This window comes from Dermacentor variabilis, chromosome 4 (assembly GCF_050947875.1).
Source record: "Dermacentor variabilis isolate Ectoservices chromosome 4, ASM5094787v1, whole genome shotgun sequence".
Lineage (NCBI taxonomy): Eukaryota > Metazoa > Arthropoda > Arachnida > Ixodida > Ixodidae > Dermacentor > Dermacentor variabilis.
The window spans coordinates 54,687,286-54,712,084 of record NC_134571.1 but is presented as its reverse complement, the minus strand read 5'-3'; positions in this window follow the sequence as shown (position 1 = coordinate 54,712,084).

The window sequence follows — 24,799 nt, the reverse complement described above, 5'->3', positions numbered from 1 at the left end:
CAGGGAGGTCCACCAGACGCACGTCCGTTTTGCTACCCTATAGTATACGCAGGGGAATGGGTTAAGAGAAGAGATTTGGTGAAATGTTCTGACGGCCAGTAGGGACGCTTCTCAACTGTTCCCTTGGCAATAAATCCCCCTTTTTGCCTTTCTACCGCAACTACTCCTTTGTTCTACTAGGATAGATAGGGGTGAGGAGAGTGGCGCCGGCGTCTACGATTGGTCCGCTTCCCTTTGCTTCAGTCGCGGTGGCTTCTCAAAGATAGCGGCGGCTTGCAACGTTGCGCTAAAAGGCCGCCGAAATGGGTCCTCGGCGAAAAATAGTTAGTAGAGCGACGTCGTGTGCATGCCGAAAAGGCTCGACAACATTAAACTGCCAATGCGAGTGCGGAACGGCAGCAATGAACAAACCAGATGAGGCACAATTACATCGAGAAACACTTCGTTAATGGCTCTATTGGTGAAGTTTCGCGCCAAATTGGCCATTGTTCTAGCCGCACAGTCAGCGTGGATAATACAGGACAATGAAAACTGGCATCACTGATTCCCCCACCAGCATTTTCACTCTTAATCTCCCAATATTTCACGCAAGAAATTCATGTATGTGTCATCACAAAAATAATTGAAGCCTTATGCAAAATGCCTTCTGGCTTTTGCTAGTACATTCGGGGCATTTCAGTGGTACACGTGTCATTGGGTTGGATAATAGAGCTATTCGCTTACTTAGTAATCATCATCGGTGATTTCTGTATGATTTTTTACTTGGGCCGTATAACAACTTCATTATTGAGACAGACGCTTAATAAAAGGAAAAAATACATGCTACTGAACATAAAATTGCTTTATATTGTTCTGGTACGAAAGCGGTTCGAATGGATTACTAAATAACCGCAAGTACCCAAAATTTTAAAGCCGTAGCTACATGCGCGTCAATTCCGCATCCAGTCTGTGCCGTTTTGTGCTTGCAAGGTGACAGCCTCCGTGAAATCAGCTGGCCAGTTCTAGGAGCCACGTTTCTTTTACTTCTGCCTATAGCGCTACGAAATGAATTGAAGTCCGGGCTACCAAGTTACTTTCATCATCATCATCATCAGCATCATCATCATCATCATCATCATCATCATCATCATCATCATCATCATCATCAGCCTGGTTACGCCCACTGCAGGGCAAAGGCCTCTCCCATATTTCTCCAACAGCCCCGGTCATGTACTAATTGTGGCCATGCCGTCCCTGCAAACTTCTTAATCTCATCCGCCCACCTAACTTTCTGCCGCCCCCTGCTACGCTTCCCTTCCCTTGGAATCGTTACTTTCGCTTGAAGAGTATTGTATTTGCTGCAACCAAGGCGTAAATCATGAAAGAGTAGAACAAGTTGAGAAAACATTATTTTGCATAACTTCGTTGCGCGCGGCTATGCTAAATAAGCGCATGGCGTTTCACTCAGAATATTCTCTAACAATAACTTGATGCTCCGTTTCGCACTACATTTTTGTTATACGCAAACAAATTCCTTCTCGCCGATGGCTCCGAACAGCCAGCGCCAGAGCGATCGGCGGGCATTCATCTTCTATTCCTTTCAAAAAAACGCTCTCCTGCTCTGCAGTCTACAGGTTCCCCCCCCAAAAAATGTTCTGTTTTTTTTTTCGTCATAATAATGCATCTCTAGTGCTATACACATCACTTTAATGTTTTGAATTCTCGTGGTTTTGTGACGTCGCCTGACAGATAAGCGAGAGGAACGCGTCCCGAAAAAATGTCTCTATTAGCGGAGCGCTAATGGCGTCAAAGGCGAGAGAGGATAAATGGAAATAGATTTTTCTTTTATATTTTGTTCGGCCTAATCATGCATATTCAGAGTCTACACGTCATATTGAAATAAGGAGTTCTTGGGGGAAGTGGACGTGGCCCTAAAAATGTTTGACTAATCGAAGGAGGCTAATTGCGGAAATGAAATAAAACAGGTAGGAATAGCTTTACGTTCTAACGCCCTTTGCTTTGGCACCACCATGATGAAATCGGAGTTGGCAGCAGCAGCCTTTTTTTTCGTTTGCTTGTGAAAGGTAATTTACTAGAACAAACAGTTGGACAATGTTAGGCAATCAGGTCGTTAATTATGTCCTTTAGGAATTCAAAATGGCCTAGCGCAATGTCAAAAACGTTATATTGTAGCAAAAAAAAAAAGCACAGTATACGGGCCACGCGTAAGGGTCTCTACCCGCATAGTTATAATTAAGACCTGCAGCGCTGTCGCTTGATTTTATGAAGAAAGATGAAATTCGGGATGATTGTGTCATACTGTTCCTGCGGCGCTTCGAATTCTCAGGTTTCAGCGCCCACATTACATCGGAACGCTTGGTAGCTTCTTTCTTTCCTTCTTTCTTTGTTTCCGTCCCAATATATTCCCCCTTCTCCCAATACAGGGTAGTGACCCGGACGCGCGCTTCGTTAACCTCCCTGCTGTATTTTTTTTGTTTTTTCCCCTCTGTCTCGCTTTCTCGAAACCATTTATTTTCGTTTTTCATATCTTTTTTTTTCTTATTTTCTTTTTGCTGCACCGATGCATTGGGGGACATACTAGGAAGGTGGCAAGATTAAGAGATCAAATGTGCGTAGACAATTGTCTAGTCGACAACAGGAAAATAAAGAAGTGGAGTAGCGCATGAAACATTTTTTTCGGAAGCCCCGTTCCATTGCATTAGAATAAATCTTATCATTTCTAACAGCCATTTTTCCTAATACATTACACCATATGTGACCACTTTTGATTAAACACTGCGCACACGTGAGAACGTAGGCTGCATTTCAATACACAGTTGACAAATTATAGCTACTCATTTCTTCACAAATACCTTGTCTTTCCATTTCTAAGACCCTATGGGGTCTTGTCATAGGGATATCTGCGCAGCCGCTGGAAAATTTCTGTTTGTTCAAAAGGCTTTGCTTGGTAAATTCTTAGAACATATTGTTATTTTACTTTTTCTTGGATCTTTGGAAAATATATTTATAGGTGTTTCTTACACACGACACAAATTGCAGAAGAACTGAAGGCTGGGCGAGTTGGTGATTATTCGTGATGAAACTAGAACGCCCAAAGAACGAAGGACACAGTTAGGGTGTTATTTAAACTAGCTGACCCCTTAAGTTCTTTGTGCGTGCCAGTTTTGCCATGAAAGACGATTATTTCCATGCCCATCTCCCTTATTGAGTGTGAGCCACACATAGAGGAAAGATAACTAACCTTGTCATGCTTGTAATGCGCACACTTATATTAGTGGTTACTGACTAACGGAGAGGTTACTAAGAAAGGGGAAATGCACTTGCGCGCCGCAATGGTTTAGATGAGGTGATGACATTAGGGACTTAGGTGATTATACGATTTGATTAGAGAGAGAGAGAGAGAGAGAGAGAGAGAGAGAGAGAGAGAGGGCGGGAAGTGAAGCATCGTGGTTAACTATAGACGTTGTCCATTTTGCTACCTTACACGTAGGAATGAATGATTGAATGAATGAATGAATGAATGAATGAATGAATGATGGCGTGGGAAGGGGGAGGGGGAGATGGAAAGAGAGGGAGAAGACGAGAGTTCAAATTGTGCGCGTGCACTGGATGGTGCCGAGCGTCCCTAAACAGACAACTCAATTCTGTTGCCTTCGGGTGTTGTAGAAGAGCTCGTGTGGCTTTCTCGCCCGATGAACTGCGAAGCCAGGCTCCTAAGACCTTTGCTTCGTTAAGCGGCCGATCGTCTAGTCTGCGCAAGTCACAACGGAGAGTTTTGTGCTGTTTGCTGTTTAAGGTGGCAGAGTGGGTGATAGATAATCTCTTCACATCTGCACTTGGCGCACATTCACGAGTCGGCCATTCCAATGGGATAGCTGTACGACACAGTAAGTCATTTTTTCGTGCCGCAGCCGACGCCAATTACAGTGTTTATTCACGTCGTGATAGATTTGGTGGTGACCGCAGTTGCACTGATGAATCGAGCCTTAAGAAGTGACGGTAGGAGTTATTCGTCGCTGGTTATTCCAATCAGCGAACAGGATATTACACGCAAAGTGTTGACGCTTTCTTGCGGCATCGACTTTTTGCAATGGCATAATGAGTGTCGGCGCTCCAGCGTGGGCCCCTCTCCTCTATTCTAATTATAGTTTCAGCTTAGTCGTTCCAATTCGTTTGGCGAGGATGGAGCCCGCCAGGAATATTTCTCTACTTTCCCGCAAAAGGATACTTTTGTGGAATTTCTTTAGTGTCTCCAATTGCCGGCTGCAGAACCTGGACACCTCGCAACGGCTACGAGTGCAGTCTAGCCTCTCCCGCTGCGAAGCAACGTTGCTGCACCGTTATTGTCGGAAGGGTGTGCAGTTCACGAACCCTTACTTGTATGGTATTGGCATGGCCGATAGCCCGACGTGCGACTCACTCTGTGGGTGCGAGGAAAATATCGGGCACCTGTGGTGTACATGCCATCGGTAAGACATCCAGTGCCTCTCCCTCAGGACAACTTTAAACGGGCTGAACTAGAGACAATTTGCCAAGATGCTCAGACCCTGGTAGCAAGCGTCGCTAGCGCAAAAAAAAAAAAAGAAAGAAAGACCTTTTCATGCACTCGTGCCGTTCTTGAAGTGCACCGGCCTTAGTAACCGTTCATAGTCCTCCGGCGCATCCTACCCCGTACGCACTGTGTTCACTCTCTCCTTCATTTTACTTTTTCTGTTCCTCCTTTTTTTCCTCCTTTTTCTTTTGTTCCTCCTTTTGTTTTGTTCCTCCTTTTTTCTTCCTCCTGTTCCTCCTTTTTCTGTTCCTCCTGCACCGCTGTAGCTCAATTGGTAGAGCATCGCACGCGAAATGCGAAGGTCGTGGGTTCGGTTCCCACCTGCGGCAAGTTGTTTTTTTCATCCACTTTAATTTGCATTAGTTTATCGTTTCTTTATTTCATTTACTAAGCGCAAGTAATTTCCCCTATGTTGTCCTTCGTGTCAATGTTTGTTGGCTTCGTATTATATGACTATTAAAAATCGGGCCCCTCGGTTAACCCCCTTTCTTCTCGTTTATATACACATTGTGCAATACATGGTATATGAACTATAGACATGCATTGCACGAAGAAATAATGTATCCTTGCCAAACGGTCTCGCGCAAGCACATTTTTCATTTTCGCGTTCAAACCGCACATGTTCTGAGGGCGAGCGTCTACGCCCGTCTCACATAAAAAGCCTAATGGTGATTTCATGGTGCATTGAGAGGGGTCGACCTGTCGCAATTCTAAAGTTTAGGCAGCATGGTTAACTTTTTACGGAAATATTTAGGGTTCGTGCATGATTTTTGAGTGGGTGGGTGGGTGGGTGGGTGAGTGAGTGAGTGAGTGAGTGAGTGAGTGAGTGAGTGAGTGAGTGAGTGAGTGAGTGAGTGAAAGAACTTTGTTCGGTCCAGGGAAGACATAGGGGAGACGCCGCGCCACCCGGCTAGTCCCACGTAGGGACCGCCAAGCCGAGCTTGACGGCCCGATCGCGGGCACTCTGGGCGGCCAGGGTTTGGTCGTTGAGTTCGGGGCTGCCCAAGAGCGCAGCCCACCTTTCCTCGCTGAAGGAGGAGTCGAAGGCTTCACACTCCCACAACACATTTTTAGGGTGCATTTCTTTTCTTCTTTGACGTGAATTAATAAGGAGACGTTGGCACCGACAGATGGTGCCAACCGCTCCTTTTCACGTGGGTGACATGGAGATGTATCACACACTGTGACAAACGTGAAAGCAAAAACAAAAAAACAAAAAAAATAATATATTATAGAACGCCACTTTGTAAGTGTTACAAACATTATAAATACAGTACAGATATACAAACTGTCACTAGAGAGAAAAGTGCATGATAAAACGACACAATATGAATGTCGCAAACACTACAAATGAAATACAGATACAGAACGGGTAACATGAGAGAAAAGTGCATACAGTACGCGTCTGCCTACAGGGTGTCTCAGCGAACTCTTTCAAAAATTTTTAAAGGTTGCCTGTGGCAGATAGCCCAATTATAGTTCATGAACTGGCGTACTTGAAGGGGCGTAAATTACTTGCAGAAGAAATTGAATTGCAAAATCGGCTAATTAACAAAAAAATCACTAATTAATTTGTAACTAATCATCTACAAAGTCTAGCCGTGCACTTCGCAAGCGGAATCCACTTGGAAAGAATTCTCAGGATGACGCCAGTTTCGAGATATTGATTTCCGAACTTTGCGGAGAAATGCAAAGTCCACTAGATGCGCGCCGCCCTTCAATGAACGCCTTTAGCGGAAACTTGGGTAACTTGCCCTGCTTCGGTAACTGTGCCACAGGGAATGTGCCGCTCTACAGTGACGAAATATATCGTTTAAATTTCTCCCATTCTGGGCGGAATCGAGCTCTCATCACACGGGTTTCTCGAGGACAGCAGCCCGGCGCTTTACCAGGCGCCGCCACAAATGCACTGGGTACATGTTCCACTTTTCAATGAACGTCTTCCACGCCAACACCTTAGGGAGCTACGCCATTGGTGCACTGTGTATGACAGTATCAGCCGCTCGTCAATGAACATCTGGCCAACTTGGGTCACTTGACTATGTGGCACTGTGCGTGCTGCAAACGAGCGAACAATTATCAGCGTTCGCAGGCACCGGCGCGCCCCGCTTCTTGTCTTCGAGGGTTGCAATGTGGGCATGTTGGTAATGCATCTTCAAGGGGAGTACGGTAGCCGCGATTAAAAGACGGGACAAAAGAAGACACATAGGGACACACACAGCGCTGTGTGTGTCCCTATGTGTCTTCTTTTGCGCCGTCTTTTAATCGCGCTACCTTACTCCCCTTGTCTTCGAGGTCACGCGCGGACTTCTTGGCGGCGCCACCAGATCGCGCAGCATGTCCACAAAGAAGCACGAGAGGGGAGCCCAGTTGCCGCTTTGCGCGCTTCTCCGCTTTCTCTTCTTCTTTTAATGTTTCCGTCCCTTTTTTCCTTTCCCCAGTGTAGGGTAGCCAACCGGGCTCAGTACTGGTTAACCTCCCTACCTTTCATTTATCATTTACTCTCTCTCTCTCTCTCTCTCAGCATTCGCACGCACCGGCGCGCCATGCATTTTCGAGGCCACGAGCAGGCTTAGTGGTGGCTCCGCCAGATGGCATCGACTGTTAGGGAAGCGCGAAAGAATAGTCCCGCTGCAGTATACCCGCCTCATGCACAACACGTTTTGCCGGTGGCAATACGTTGTGTAGCTGTATTGATTCAATGCTGAACGCATTACGGTCGACAGTCATCGTGAGATGGGTTCTGCAGATTTTTATGGGCTGCAACCTGCGATGTTTTTCTTGCAGCGAGCCATTTTATACCTATCTGGGGCACACAAATACTTCAAAAACTTTTCTTTTCACCTACTATTTACTTAGTGTTTTTGCAAAGTTAGTCATACATGGAAATTAATGCTTCAGCCTTGGAAAGTTGTCGGTGTGCAGCCAGGTTCTAAACTTTGTGAGTGGAAAATTGTGCAATATTTATAGTGAGAGTTAGTGACCTTGTGTTGAAAACGGGTACTTTTCTCCTGATTGTTGGCATTGTTGCACTAGTCAGTACAAGCGCGGTAACTAATCATACCGAAGTTGATATTTCCGCTTCAAATATATGCGTCCCCATTTGACTGCTCGAATAACGATATTTACTACTCGTATTCGAGTAGTATTCGAAGAATTTTATATTCAGCCACCACAAAAACTAGCAGTAAAAAATAATAAGAAGAAGTTTGGAGCTTTGGAATGCTTGTGATCTTTTCTCGTCCTGTATACATAATGAAAAAATTTGGCCAGTACATATTGCGGGGACAATAACTTTCCGTATTTCTTGTTCTTAACGGCAACTGAAAGCACTTCTCGAAACTTGTCGCGACTACGTTGTGCTTCAGTTTTAAACCTGGTTTAGCTACCCTAGGGGTAAAAAAATTAATAAGAAGAAAATCTCTTAAAGCAGTGAGTGAAAACATTAAACGTCTGAAAAGTTTTGCAGTCTGGAGCTTTGATTTTGCTCGTAGCTTTTCTTCAAATGTCCCACATACATCGCCAATTCTGGACCAAGTAAAAACATTTAATATGTTGAAAGGATTTTTTTTTTTCAGCTAAGAGTGAAACAGCGTTTGGTGCCGTTGTGAAGTTATTGTGCACGGACGAAGTCCTGCTGGCAGAGGTATTGCTATAATAATAGGCAGTGTAGCAATTAACATTGTGATTGCCTCGCGTAGATTAGTATTCTGCAGCTAGCGAGACTAGTCAGCGAGTTAGGTAGGTCCTGCATTTCACCACTTGTGAACTAAGTTAACTAAGAAAGTAGAATACACGGCGTTGAAGTATGCCTAATTTTGTGTGTGTGTATGTTAAGAGTGAAAGTTAGTTTAGCACCGTGCCTTATTTATTATGCACGGACAAAGTTCGCCTGTTCGTGGGTGTGTTACTTTTCGAACATTGGACTGTAATGGTGCGCAAAACCCTAGTTTATATTCACTGGCGCGTAAATTAGAATCTTGTAGTTAGCGAGATTAGTCAGCGAGTTAGGCTTTCATATGACTACTTGGGAGCTAAATTACCTAAGAACAGAGATTTGAAGAGGGTCTAAACTTGAGCTTGTGCGTATATGTTTATGGTCGCAAAAATAAACGTCGTGCCCAGCTTTCTTGTGTCGTTTTTTTCGCGCGGTCTTCCCATAATAAAGAAAATAAAGTACTTGCGTGTTTAAAAATGCCTCCGTTTTGTTTCTTCTGCTAGGAGTGGCACTTAGTTTGGCACCGTTTTCTGGTTATTGCGCACTGCCAAAGTTCGCCTGCTGGTGGATATATTGCTATTTGAATACAGGACTCTAACGGTACGCAGTACCCCAGTTTATCATGACTGCCTCGTAACTTACAATTTCGCCGTTAGCCGCAGCTTCGTAGAACTCTTACCCGCTGAGCTAACGTTGCGTGTGGTAGTACTATAGCGGTTTGTGTTGTTATGCGCCCTCTCCGTTATTGTTGCCTTTCCTGGGATGACAACGATTTTGTTAAACGTGATTTTCGGTAGATAGCGCTGGGATTATATTTATTGAATTGCGAAATGCGTCTAGACACAAGCAGTGACGTGGAATACGAATAGAGATAATAAATACAATTCCTTTTCGCCTTTCTTTTCTCTCTCTCTTTCTTTTTTTTTTTTTTTTTTGCCGTGAACGCCTTCTGGGTGCAGGGACAAACGTGTAACACAGATACGGAAAGGAGAGAGACAAATATATTTAGAGGCTGTTTAGAATGGTTGAGCGGCGAACAAGATGGTGGACAAAATCCACGTGATCAGTCTGCATCGTCATCTTCGGTGATGTCCTTAGGTTCATCTTTGGCAGCGCCTTGTGACAATATGTTAATCGAACGTTTGATGTCATAGCTTCTGCCTAGCTATCTATTTAATTTACCAGCACTTAGTGAGCAGTCAAAATGTATATATGTTTAGGTTTTTCAGCAAGATAACTTAGTAAGCATATAGCACAATGCGTTTCAAGCCAGGTAGCGACATTCCGCAACAAATCCAACATGACAGCACTCGCTTAGTTCTCGTGCTTGCCTCATCGCGTTCGCGCTGCCCGCACCCATGGGGTGCTTATCATTCACATTGCAGCGGTCATTTTTTTCTGCGCTACGCCGCTATGCCTCTCATAACCTTGTACTAGCAGACACGTGTTTATCTCCTTGCGGTTTCCAGCATAGCTGCTAGCTGCTTGGGTGGCATACTGATATATCGTTAACAGTGCTATATACTGTACACGGTGTTTCAGCGAACACTTAAAGTAATCATTAAACATTGCATATGGCAGATAGCACAATTCTAGTCCATAAGCTGGTCTACTCGAAGAGGCGGGGATTACTTGTACAAAAAAATTGAATTACGTAATTGACGAATTAATAAAAAAAGCTAATTAGAGTTTTAACTAATTACCTCATGGCAAATATTGCAATTTACACATTCTAGCGGGTGAGACTACAAGGCATATTCCACTTGAAAAGAATTGTGTGGATGAGAGCCTTTACGAGACTTGTGCCGTGAATGTTGCGGTAAAAGTGCACTGTCGTTCCACTTACTTTCTTAACAAAACGTCGTTGTATGCATTGAAGCACTAAAGTAACTGGAACGCCAATGCATTTTTCCGGAATGTTCGGGAATGAATATCTCGAAACGGGTGTCATCCTGAGAATTCGTCCCAAAGGGATCCGCCTTGCGAACTCCTCGGCTAGAATTTGTGCATTGCAGTATGTGCTATAATCTAATTAGTTCAAGAGTTAATAAGTAATTTTTCGTTAATTGCCTGATTATGCATTTCAATTTTTTGTGCGTGTAATGTCCGCCCCTTCGAGTAGAACAGCTCATGCACTAGAATTGGGCTACCTGCCCCAGGCAATTTAAAAAAGAAATTGAAAGTGTGCGCTGAAACACCCGACATGTCGCTCGTAATAAAATATTTATCTCAACTTACTAAACCTTACACGCGTGGTACGACATAACAATGAATAAATGTTGCTACCGTCGTCTTGTGGAGCTGTCGCACCACTTTGCACACCTGTACGAGTGGTGATTGTTCCCAATGCCTGCCGCAAAGCTTGAAACGTGGTGCACGTTTTAACAAATCTCTGGCACGAAAACGTTAGTCCAACACGAAACCCAAGTGATAAACCAGATCATCTGCGCAGTCATGTGCCGCCCTCAGTTATGCTGCTTGCGGTATCAAGATGCATCGTCGCTGATATCCAGTTTACCTCAGTTCAATTAACTTTTGTCCATATCACTGCATCGCCGAAGATTCCGTCGCTGTTTTCGCACATTTGTATGGCACGTTACCCTTGCGTGTTACCCTTGCGTGTTACCCTTGCACGTTACCTTGCTTGGATCACATTTACCTATGCACTGAGGTGCATCCGCAGGTGTACCGCGTTTTGTGGGCACAATAGTTATTGGGAAAAGCCATGAGGAGGTTGCCTGACAATCAATGAAGACATTTCACATTGCAAAAAAGGGAGCATAATATCTAATCTTTGCCTCGATACGAGGGCAGGTTGCATCATTCACTATACGGAGTCCCGACACATAGGAATATCATCATCGGCCTATTTTTATGTCCACTGCAGAACGAAGGCCTCTCCCTGCGATCGCCAATTACCCCTGTCCTGCGCGAACCGATTCCAACTTGTGCCCTCTTATTGCTTCGTTTCATCACCCCATCTAGTTTTCTGCCGTCCTCGACTGCGCTTCCCTTCTCTTGGCATCCGTTCTGTAACTTTAATGGTCCACCGGTTATCCATTCTACGCATTACATGGCCTGCCCAGCTCCATTTTCTTTTCTTTTATTGTCAATTAGAATATCGACAGTCCCCGTTTGCTGTTTGATTCACACCGCTCTCTTCCTGTCTCTTAACGTTACGCCTAACATTTTTCGGTCCATCGCTCTTTGCACGTTCCTTAACTTGTTCTCGAGCTTCCTTGTCAACCTTCAAGTTTCTACCCCATATGTCAGCACCGGTAGAGTGCAGTCATTGTGCACCTTTCTTTTCAGTGATAGTGGCAAGCTTCCTGTCAGGATCTGGCAATGCCTGCCGTGTGCATTCCAACCCTTTTTTATTCTTCTGTAAATTTCCTTCTCATGATCAGGGTCCCTTGTGAGTAATTGAGCTAGGTACTCATATTCCTTCACGTACTCTAGAGGCTGACTGACGATCCTGAACTCTTGTTTCCTCGCCCGGCTATTCATGATTATGTTTGTCTTGTGCATATTAATCTTCAACCCCACTCTTACACTCTCTCTGTTAAAGTCCTGAATCATTTGTTGTAACTGGTCTCCAGTGTTGCTGAACAGAACAATGTCATCTGCAAACGGAAGGTTGCTGAGATATTCGCCATCGATCCCCACTTCTAAGCCTTCCCAGTTTAATAGCTTGAATACTTCTTTCAAGCATGCAGTGAATAGAATTGCAGATATTTTGTCGCCTTGCTTGACCATTTCGATGGGGGCGAAATGCAAGATACCTGCGTCCGATGCGTTGGGGACATGTTAAAGCTGTTCTGATGGTCAAAATTATTCCGGAGACCTCCACTAAGGCGTGCCTCATAACCAAATCGTGGTTTTGGCACGGAAACTTCCAGAATTCAATTCAGTGCAAGCCTAAATAAACCGATCGATTTCTTCCTTTTCTTGTTGAGTGGCGATTGCAGTTACCGGATTAGCGCGAGAGGTCAAGTGCGCAGACGATACGTTTCCAGGAGACGAAGGTGATATTTCACAATATCGTTAAGAAGTAGCTTCTGCACCTGCCCACTCGTACTTGCCTAGCTCGTGGCCAACTTCGACTTTGCTATTCAAACGCTTGTAAACCGCAGAAATTTTCTCATTGGAGAGCTACTGAACCGATTTGAATAGAAGTTGTTACATCTAAGAGAACAGGCTTAACCGTATGCCGACTGTATAGTAAATTTTTGAATTTAGAGCTCCTATATTTTACAAATATTGCCAAAAATCCGCGACCTAGAAATATCAAAGCCGGAGCATAGAAACGGATACGTCAATATATATATATATATATATATATATATATATATATATATATATATATATATATATATATATATATATATATATATATATATATATATACAGTGAAGTAGAGGCGCGTATGAAGCGGTTTATTGATGTTTCGGCCGGGGTCCGGCCTTCATCAGAATTGCGATGAAGGCCGGACCCCGGCCGAAACGTTAATAAACCGCTTCATACGCGCGTCTACTTCACTGTGAATATTTAACCGGACCCAGAACTGCTTTTTTTTCTGGTATATATATATATATATATATATATATATATATATATATATATATATATATATATATATATATATATATATATATATATATATATATATATATATATATATATAACGTTTCTTCTGTGAATTGCATAAGTTAAAGCGTCTGAAACGAACAAATATGCCATGCATGACCTAAATTGCTATGTTTACGACGACTTTGCAAAAGTTCCTGACACAAATTGATGGTATATCGTAAAGTGCTGTACAAAAATCAATTCTCTCCGCTTTATATGTCTGCAGCTTCCAGAATTGTTATGTGTTGCTTTTTAGCTGACGAGTTACAGAGTTGCAGACGTGATACATGAGCTTTTTTTTTAAATTTGTGATTTTAAAGAATAGTTCTGAAATATATTGATGCTCTAAATTAAAGAGCTACTCGTATACAGTCGGTAGGTTTTAGCTTTTTTTTCTCTTTAAATGCAACAAGCTTCATGAAATTCGGCTTATTAATGGATAACGAGAAAAACGACTTCTCCATTATCATGTGTTTGGGTGCGAGCTTTTGAGATGCAGGTTCCCTTTAAACGTTATTGAGCACGCTCAAGTAGCATAGCAACCAGTCATAAATTTTACTTTATGTTTGTAAAGGCCATCAGCGTAGCTAGCATACAATACCTAAAGGTCAGGGCTACAGCTGGCGCGCACTTAGGCCCTTCAGACTGAAAGTGAGCTGCAAACTTATGTAATTCCTGTCGAAAGTCACGTGAAACTCAAGATATCACAAGAGTGTTGGGTGGTTCTTCATGTTAATGACGCTTACAAGTGGAACCGGCTTACAGTGGTCATGCGCTTTGCTTTATTTCCCATTTAGCTTTACCTCTGAGGTTTTGTGAAGTGTGTTTATTATCAATCGATGTCGTCTCATGCATTAATGTCAACTGAAGTGCACGAAGCTTTATACTGCATGAAGGGCGGAGAACAGGAACTAGCTTGCCAGCGACGTTGATTGAATTTCCAATTCGAGTGACTCACTCTACGTCTCCACAGGTTATTGCTCTGACAGCTTGTATATTTTTTTTTGTTACTGTGACTGCGCGAAGGTAAATCAGCCTTATTTTTATTCCTTTTTATTTTTTTATCTTTTCTTTTGCTTCTTTGCGCCTCCTGGCACGTGTCAAACGTTGACCTGTGTTTCAGAGAATGTACCGCAAAGGTTTTAGCTGATTGTCTTTTTTTAACGCTTCATTCGGCTCTGTATTTTATCCCCAAATCCATCGTAGCGCAATTAGGACAAAAACATTTACACAGACGAGAACCATTGTAACAACTGTGGTGTCTGGTTCTTTGTTCTTTGTCATAAATGTTCTACAGTTAATGTTTTCATGAGCTGTTCACTGACTCGCCAAATAACAGGTTATACTAACATACACTGGTCGGTCATTATCAACTGATCATCAAAATCAATGTCTATTTTCTCACGCATGGTTATTCCTATGGGAAGCACGCGTTAATACAGCCATTCGATTATTACGCTAACATCTTCATGAACGCCCCAGAGACAAGACGCAACACGCAAGGGCTCTTCGTTCGTTCTTTCGAAATGAATTTGCGCCGCACTGCGAGCAATTTCAGAAGGCGAACGCGAATTACGAGGAAACGTGAGTTGAATGCCAATAAAGTCGTTTCCAATCCAAAAATAAAAAAATAAAATAAAAATAATATGTAACAAGTGGCTCTCCGCTATCAAGAGCCCCGATGCCGGGGCGCAACTATGGGCTGTCCAGAGGGCCCACGATGCGGCGGTCGGGCAAGGCCTGACTGTCCCAACGTGGGAGCGGCCCGCAGCGCGCTGAGTCGCGTACCTCAGGACCTTATTAAAGTTTTGCATCCATCCATCCATCCATGTAATCTAGAGGCAGTACATCAAGTGAAGATATTGGACTCTGGCGGCATTGTGTCCCGGAGTTATTTTTCTCACCGATATCTGTATTGAATACCAAGAAAGTCGTTCGAAATCCAAAGCAAGTCAGACGGGATCCAGAAATGGCACTCGATATGGCATCGAGTTTCGAAGTGAGGTCGTTTTTCACGTCTGCACCCGATATCCCTACGCACTGCCACACGCGTTATCGTTTGTGCGCAGGCACTGCTCCCTTAAGAACACACGCTGCGCTGCGTGCGCTGTGCGGCCTCAGGAAACTACGACGCGGTAGAAGCTACGGCGCAGGTAATTGCAAAAAAAAGTTAACTTTTGTTGCTACGGGTGGTGTCCGCAAATGCAGGTGTTGCAAGGAATCGAAGAAGAGAACTCGTATTCACAAAAATGTTCTTAAGGCCAGACGAGTCGTATGAGCAAAATAAACGCACGCACACACGTTATATATATATAATCTAAGAAATAAAACGCACCACTGATCCGGTTTTTCAGTGTAGCATACGGAAATAGTTGGCACACGTACGAAGAATAAGCATCGTTACTATGCATCGGCCGGGGCATGATCTTCGTGATGGTAAGATTGTGTGTGTGTATATATATATATATATATATATATATATATATATATATATATATATCTGCTGCAATCTTAGGTTGTGCCCCGGTCGGTACAGAGTAAGGACAACCCGCCGCGATGGCTTAGCGGCTATGGTGTTGCCCTGCATGCAAAGCACGAAGTCGCCGGATCAAATGCCGGCCGTGGCGGCCGCAAGGATATACGTGCAAGGATAAGAACCTACTCCAAGACTTTCACAAGTATTTTATGCTGCTTTTTACAGTAAAACACATCAACTTAAGTTAATAAAGAACGCGTCACGCTAGTTTCGGCGCCTATATTGCTGCCCTCATACCGGCAACACTGGGGAGGCGTCGCTCGAAGTCGTCGCTCGCATGGGGTACGATTTGTAGGCGACGAGCGAACGCGACAGCCATCTCCATCGCGTCGCTTGTCGCTGTCGCGTGCAAGATCGCTTGCATGGAGTTTATACTTTAAGCCTTTCATACGCGCCCGTGTCGCTGCAGCACCGCAAGACTGACGATCGAGAGACTGCGATACGAGTGGGTTTAGCCGAAGAAGTTATTAATGCGCTTAGAATTCTTTGTGTACGTCACGAATTCCGAATCTATTTATCTATATCTATCTATTCTATCTATATCTATCTATATCAGTCCGTCCGTCCGTCCGTCCGTCCGTCCGTCCGTCCGTCTGTCTGTCTGTCTGTCTGTCTGTCTGTCTGTCTGTCTGTCTGTCTGTCTGTCTGTCTGTCTGTCTGTCTGTCTGTCTGTCTCAGCTAGCACGACAGCTTGCGTTACCATGGTAATGATGCTGTCGTAGTCATTCCATTCTCGTCATTCCAGCTTCGTCATGTGACTCTCGTCATGCTGTCATTGTCACGCTTACTACGCTGACCAAGTTGTCTACGTTTTCTAAGCTTGAGCCAGTCACTGGGTATATGGTCGGAGCCGTGATGCCGTAGTCGTCGTTATATCGTCGTCATTACAGCTTTGTCATCCGACTCTCATCATAGTATTGTCATCACGCCGTCGCCCTCAAATACTAGTAATACATTCCTTGTCAGACCATCATCGTGATGCTGTGGTGTTATCGCCACTTCCAGCTTCATCATGCTGCTCTCGTGCAATCGTCGTTATGCCATCGCTGTCAGTGCGTCGTCGCCATGCACTCTTTGTCATATCGTCCTCATGATGCCGTCGTTGTCGTTCCATCGTCGTCGTCATTCTAGCTTCGTCGTCGTACTCTTGTCAGCGTGTCCTCATCACACCATCTTCGTCACACAGTCATCGTCATATCATTATTGTGATGCTCATTGTAGGGATGTCGCCGTGGTCACTCTGTGGTCGTCGTTGCAGCGTCGTACTGGACTCTCGTCGTGCCACCATTGTCACGCCTTCAAAGCCGACACAGTGGCCTAAGTTGTCTAATATCTTGGGCCACTAAATCTGTGCTCACGCTCCTTATGCCGTTGAAGCCGTTGCGTCACCGTCAGTCTTCATACTCTTGTGCCGTCGTCGTCACACTGCAGTCGCCGTCATGAAATCGTCACGCATTCATTGTCATAATGTCATGGTGACGCGGTTGTGATTGTTATATCGTCGTCAATCCAGCTTCATCATGCGACTCTCACTATGCCGTCGTCCTGACACCAACGATGTCAACGCGTCATCGTCATACAGTCGTCTTGACGCATTCGTTTTCATGCCGTCGTGGTCATTCTATTGTCGCCATTCTAACTTCGTCATCCGACTCTGCCCATGCTGTCGTCACACTACTGTCGTCACGCTGTCGTATCAACACCCTCATTAATTCAGAAACATCAACCCATCGTCATCATGTCATCGTCATTATACCGCCTACGTCAATCCTTTGACGTCATTCCGTCTTAGGTATTTTAACGTCATCGTGCTGTCGTCATTTAATAGTGGTTAAGCCGCCGTTCTCAAGCTATCATCGTGATTTCGTCGTCGTCAGACAGTCGTTATCATGAGCACGTTGTCGTAGTATTGACTTCATTCCGTCGTGTTCACACGAATGCCTTCTTGCCGCTATCAACACGCTGTCCTCGTTCTACCATGGTCATTTCAAAATCATCTCGTCGCCACACCATGGTAGCCTTACCGCCTTGGCCGTTCTACTGAGATCATTCCGTTTTCATCTTTCCATCGTCGGCACCGCGTCGCCGTCAGGCACTTCGTTGTCCCACTATCATGCTTATTAGCGACTGTGGCAAACGCGTGCTAGAGAAATAAGGGCCGATACAGGAGACAGTGAATATGATGTATAGCCGAACAAAGAATGTGTCAGAATGACTATTCCATATCATAAATAAACATGACTTCAAGAATGTGGCGTTTCGCTGCAATGCTTGAATGCTAATCGCATTACCGTCGACAGTCTTCACGAGATGAGTTCTTCTGTAATTTTTGTTGTTATTATTGTTAGTAATATCGTTACGAGCGGCTTAGCGGCGATGGAGATCCAGATAAATGGGGCGCACGAGGAGATGGTGGCGGCATCAAACTCCTGTGACATGCCGGCGAGCGGCTCCGAAAGCTTCTCGGCCAGCAATCGTTGCCGGGTGGAGCGCCAGCTGACCAAGAGGTGGTGCACGACAGTTGGGTTATCCTCATAGGAAATGTTGTCCTCGTTGAAAACTTAGATTGACCATTCCACGTTGCTGGGTAACGATTGCAAAACCTCACTTTATGGCCCGTGGCATCGCCCTCGAAACACACCGGCAGAGGCCGAAAATTTCGATGCTCCTCAAAGTAGTCAGGCACGTTGGTGTCGACCGCATAGCTAGCAGGTAGGTCGCATTCATCGTGGCTAGCCATCGACCATCAGGAGGAGTGCGTGCGGCGATAGCGTTGGTAGTAGTCAAGATCGTGATAGCTCCTAGTCCCTCTTGTCTTTTGGGTAGACCTATAATCAACAGTCGCTGCGTAAACCGTCAGTTGCTACAAGGTCAAAATTGCCGTGTTCACCGTCTCGTGGGGTCAGCACACACGAGTGATGCCTGGTGGGCGACAGCATATTTCTTCTCGATGGAGCAACTGTTCGCCAACAACCTGCCTTATGGTTGACGGAAGGTTAATGCACAGTCTCGTATCCACACTCGCCACCATTTTGACGTTAGCCAAGCGACCACACTTCGCTGTTATCCATCGCATCTTCAGCTTCTCAAAGTTTCTCTTCTCAGAAATGACATCGGACGGGGAATCCAAGCTTTCTTTGCCGATAAAAAAATAGTAAACGTCTTGAGGTACTCCTTTTAACTAATGTCCAATTTTATAATCTTCGGGCGTTCGAGAGTTCACTGCATATCATATTGATCGCAAATAAAGACGGGGACAGAGGGAGAGAACACATAAACAGCACGGGCGGTCAATGTGAGATGCAGTAAACACCAACTAGGCCAAAGTGAAGTTCTTATGGAGAGTTGACTATTTTGCTCAGTTTTATTGCTTTTTCAGTATAAGTAGTACATTCTCGTCGGGAACCTGAGCCCATTGAGGAAGCGTCTGTTCCGCGCCCTTATTTTTCAAGTGATGCTTGTGTTGGCTCACAGAGGGCGTTGTTGCGGTCACGCAAAAAAATAAAAAAAAGCCTATTTGCTCCCGGGCAGAGCAGTTGCGAGAAATTGCGGTTTGGTGAGTTGACAGCTGCGTTGGCACCGGAGCACGAGTCATTAGCAGGGACTTTAGCTGCATAGGCGCACGCTAATGCCACGCGCTCAACCAATTAGAGCCGTTTCGCTTCCGCCGGGAAGGAAAATGGTAGGAAAGGGTTTCGCGCGCGCTGTACCGGCTTCGTTTCCGTTCAGTTCAGTTTCAGAAAACGGATGGGACGGCAATGCCTTGTGCATTCCCCCGAGGAAAGGGCAGCATTCGACGAGCGGCGGCGAGAACTGGCCCGTGAAAGGGCTCGTCGTCGGCGCGCCGATTCAGCCGTTAGAGTCGCCCGAACCCAGGCAATCCGACAGCAACGTGAAGAAGATCCCGAGCTGAATGGAGCGGGAGGCCGAAGCAGTCCGGCACTGTTACGTGTGGGTTACTTAACCGTGACGAAGGTCAGCTGCACGCAGATGAGCTTTGCTTACCCCCAACTTTCGGTAGTGAAAGTGTTGGTCATTTTTGCACTGGTGTCTCCAAAACGCGCTTTCAGCTCGAGTACGAAAAACTCCCATGATCTAAGCGCGTCTTCATGGTTCTCGCACTAGACGAGTGCTGTGTCGGTATAAAGGGAAACGACACATAGGGCAGATGTATGGCGAGGTCCCAACCGTTAGAACGGCTCAACCTTCGGTAGCTAGTAAGACACCCGTTGACATCTTCTCCTGCTTTTTCTCTGAAAGTGAGTGGCACTCGGTAGTACTGCCACGAAACACCATTCGCTGGCCTCGGAGCGGCGTCAGAGTCTTCGGAAATCTGGAAGTCTTCTCCAGACATGCTAGGTGACGGTGGTGGAAGCCCGGCAAGTCATCGGCTACGGCGAAGTTGCAGCAGCGTAGGCTCCGTCGTTAGGACCTGGACTTCGCACGCCCGCCACACTGTTACGAGCACGGGGAAGAGGTTTATTTAGGCGATGAAGTCGGCTACGAACAGCATAAAAGGCCGCCGCATAGTCGTGGTTCTGCTCTTCTTTTCTTCCAGGTCTCCACGTCCCTTTTTGGCAGTAGGACGCAATAATAATAATAATAATAATAATAATAATAATAATAATAATAATAATAATAATAATAATAATAATAATAATAATTTATTATCAAATCTGCAAGTATATTTACAGAAATCGGGTTCGCCTAAGCCATCACAGTGGCTTGTCACGCGAAACCCGGCAGTCAATAGCAAGACTCAGCCAGAAACTGACTTTTCTTCCTTTTGCAAGAAAATGAAATCAAAAAGACATTGAACACTTAAGGTAGCGAGTGATAAAGTACAAGGCAAAAAAAAAAAGAATCACGAAAAAACAGCAAAAAAAAAAAAAGCGAAGAAACGACCAGAGCGAAGACATGCTTCAACAATGACAGGAGAAATAAAAATACGACGCCTATAATCATTCTGTGTACAATGCCCTTAAAGTTTTGCGAATGTCGCGTACAGACTTACAGGAAGAAATTTCAGAAGGAAGGGCATTGAATATATCTGGAACATAAAAGGCTCGAGTATATCTGCCAAATCTGGTTCGTGTGTGAGGAACTGAAAAAGCAGGTGCACGCCGTAAAGGACGGCAAGGCACAGCGGGTATTTTAAAGGTATCCGTCCAGAAGTGTTTCAGTACCACTGTTTGAACAAACAGTGAGCGCATGTTCGGCATTTTTAGCATCTGAAAAAGGTTCATCCCTTGTGGTCTGTATACGTCATAAGTAACACTTTTTAACATACACTTTAGCAACCTATTTACACGGTGATGCCAGGTACTAGAACAATGTACAAATGTTGTAATACCATATCTGAGCACACTGTAGGCTAAAGAGTGGACCAAAAGTTTCCTAACAGACAAGGGTAAAAACACTTTGATGCGGTACAGTAAACAGACGATTTTACGAAGTTTGGCACATATGTAAGACAAGTGAGTAGAAAAAAGAAGACTAGAATCAAACCATATGCCCAAATACTTCACAGAGTCCGAAAATTTTATTGGAGGGCAGGAACAATTAATACATCGAGAGCTGTGCAGATAAAGTGAAGAAGAAAGTGAAACACGTTTCAGAGGGCTATGGAAGCAAACCAACTTTGATTTAGAATGATTGATGGCAATTACATTTGCACCAAGATAATCCATTAATTTCCCGACGTCATTTTGAAGGATTGAGAATGCGTCTGGAAAATTCACATGTGTGGCTAAAATTGCAGTATCGTCTGCATATTGAAATAACTTGCAGACAGATAGCACGTTGCACATGTCCTTGACGTATATATTAAAGAGTAATGGAGACAGTATGGAACCTTGTGGCACACCGGCCTTCAGAAAAACACGGGAACTGCAAATGTCTGAAATGGAAACAATCTGGGAGCGATCTGTAAGGAAATTGCATAGCAATCGGAAGAAAGGTCCTCGAAAACCTGAATTGTAGAGTTTCTCTAGCATAATCGAATGGCATACCGTGTCAAAGGCTTTTGCCACATCTAGAAAAAGTGCGCAACATACAAGATTTTTTTTCAAGTGAAGAAAATAAATGGTCACTCAATTCTTCTAACAAAGCCTTCTAACAAACCAGGGCTGGTTCGGGCGGCGTTGGCGAACGTAAATTGTCCTTTCACTGGATTTATATATAATGTCCATCGAACGTGAAAATTCATTATATAGCTCGAGCCTGTCGGTGTTTTCAAGCAGGCCTGGCCAATCGAACAAGGTGACCAGTTTATCAAAAGTAGCCGTGTCCGTAACAGCGTGGCAAGTGTTGGGGCTAGAACATGATAACGACCGAGAAGGAAAGCGTAACTGACAAGCTATGAAGTAATGGTCGGCAACTTTCTGTTGTAACACTGCACCATGAACTGAAGCAGACTCCGTGCGGATGTTGAAGTGATCAATACAAGACTTTACTAAATTATTAAGAAGCAATTCTTCCCTAGTTGGAAGATCAATAATACTTTCAAGGCCATGTTTTGCAATGATATCTAAGTAATCGCATACCGAGGTTGCAATGGGATTAAGAATATCTATATTGAAATCGCCTACTAGGCATATGTTAGGAACTAGCTTCGTTCCTTGTTAATGAGCCTCCAGCTCATTGAGAAACAAGGACATGTTACTTGAGGGTGGTCTATATATTGCCAAGAGTGAAATATGACTAAGTTGGTTTGAAATGTTCAGTGCCAAAGATTCCGCACTAGAAAAATTAGCCGCTACCTGTTCCACACTCCAAGTATCCTGTACGAAAATTGCTATCCCTCCGCCTCTTTGAGTGTCTCGAGTGAACCAAAAGGAAACGAATCCTGGAAGGGTGAAAAGATTAGTCTCGGCCGAGCATATATTTATCTCAGTAAGAACAAAAACGTCCACTTTATGTAAAATGCTATCAACGTAAGTACAAAATGTGTCCCAATGCTTTCGCAAGCTGCGGACATTAACGTGAACTGTGGTAACTGTTGATGGAAAGGAAAACTGACGAACAAGTGCTTCAAAGTCAACCAAACTCTCGCACAGAGCCATGAGGTTGTTTTGAAAAAGATAGCCGTAGTGAATGATAGACCGATTTGAACCTATTACGTTAGGCGCGACAGATCATTCACGTCGTTCACACGGATTTAAGAGGCACCCTCCTCCTTCTTAGCAAACACGTTCCCGTCCTTCGTCCAAACATACTTATATTTCTTTTCCTTTCCCTTTTTCCTGGCAAGCCAGAACAGTTCCCGGTTTGCTGCTGTAAGGTTCTCATTAAAATAAAGTTTGTGGTCAATATCAGTTTCGCATAAGTTCTGCAGGTTATGGCGACAAGCCATCCAAGTTTCCTTTACAGATACCGAAGCAAATTTAATCAGAACGACTGGACTATTATCTTTCGTTTTGCTCGGTAAGCGATGGATGGCAAGAATGTCAGAGCTTTCGAAGTCTTTGATGGTCAATTTTTTTGCTAGATTCGCCGCAACAGCGCGCAAGTCCTCATTAGGTGCAGCAGGAAGGCCGTGGATTTCGAGGTTTGAACGGCGACTGTACTGCTCCTGTTTGTTCATTTCAGTTTTAAAAGACTGGATCTCGATCTCCTGCTCCTGCACTCTGAGCGTGAGTGACGAAACCTCCGCATTGGCTTGCTTGATTTCTTTTTCACTTGCTTCTATTCTAACCAGAAAATCGTCGTACTTTGTTGACATGAATGAAACTGAATCTTGAATCCGATTCACGGAAGACTGTAGAGTGTCGACCGTCGACGTCAGCACCAAAAGCTGATCAATTTTAGCAGGAAGTGATAATGAATTGATATCAGGTCTAAGGGAAGAGAGACTGTCCAGTTTTTGATTTATAGCTCCTATTTGGCTTTGCAGAGCATCAAGTTCCTCTGTAACAGATGCATCTGCAGCCGAGGGTCGGTTTTTGCCCTGTCGACAATGGCGACATTTCCATGTGTCACGTTTGGACGCACCCATCGAAATGAACGTCGAATCTGCGATTCCTGAACAAGATGAGCGCAAATGAAAGGTTTTTTTACACTCTTTGCAACACATGAAACGGCCATCATCAGGAAGGGGATCAGAGCAATCTGCACACAACGACATTGGCACGGCGCTATCACAGGCAGATACACCAACCCTAACGCACAAAATATCAGACCCTCTAGGGCAGTCGGCGGCACGCAGAAACTAAACAATTCAATTAGGAGCCTTAGCTCACCTGGGCAAAGACAAACGTCAGTTTGTGGCAAAGAATTGCCGCCGACTGCAGAAGGCTGTGGATCAGTCCGTGCTTTTATAGGTGACGGTGAGACGATTAGCGGCCCTCTGGTGTCCTGGCTTGTCTGGGGGAGGGGGGGGGGAGGCGATCTTGCTGCGCAGGCTTGATACCACGATTATCGCACTTGGGTTCTGGCGGAAGATGGCTGCGTGAACCGGGCTGGACGACGCATGGTCCTTCGGATTTCCTGGGCAAAGACAAACGTCAGTTTGTGGCAAAGAATTGCCGCCGACTGCCGCTATTATAATAATAATAATAATAATAATAATAATAATAATAATAATAATAATAATAATAATAATAATAATAATAATAATGGAAGAAGAAGAAGAAGTCCCTCCGAGCGGCCGCTGCTTCTTCGGTGAGATATTGTTTTCTGTTTTCTTCAGGAATTAGTGCTGTGTCGAGACTTCGCTGTTGTCCAGAGAGAACGGACATCCCGTGGGATACCTGTGTGCTGGAGATCGCGCACAGTATCGCGTGGTTTTGCTGCGCTCCGCAGCCCATCTACGCCTGCCACGGCGGTGGGTGGCAAAGAACACCGGCACGAGCCATATGTCCGACCGCGCATTCCTAGGCGCATGAGTGCCGCAGAATCGGCGCCGCACTCGGAAGTGCCACACCACGCGCCTAATGTCATCAAGCCGGCGACGCTAGTTTTCAACGCTGCCCTACCTTCCAGTGGACCTTCAGTGAATATGGCTGAGACAAGCGAAAGTGAAGACAAGAAACCACGGGTTGACGACGACAAGACATCTACCTATGAGCTAAGTGAAGATGAAGACATAGACTGCGATGACACGCCGTTCTCCTTGGTATCGTATAAAAAGAAGCGGCCTGAGGGAATTCCAGTTGTTTTTCGACCCTCACAGGAAGGGCGCAATTTCTGGCAAGTAAATCCAAACCGCGCTGCGTCGGAAATTGCCTCCGCGGCAAAGGAGAAAGTACAGTCATTCCGCGTGAACAGAGATGGAAGTTTCGCTGTCAACGTTACTTCAGTCTCATCTGCGAGACATCTTCTGTCGATGAGCGAAGTGGCTGGTTTGGGAGTCAAACCATTCATT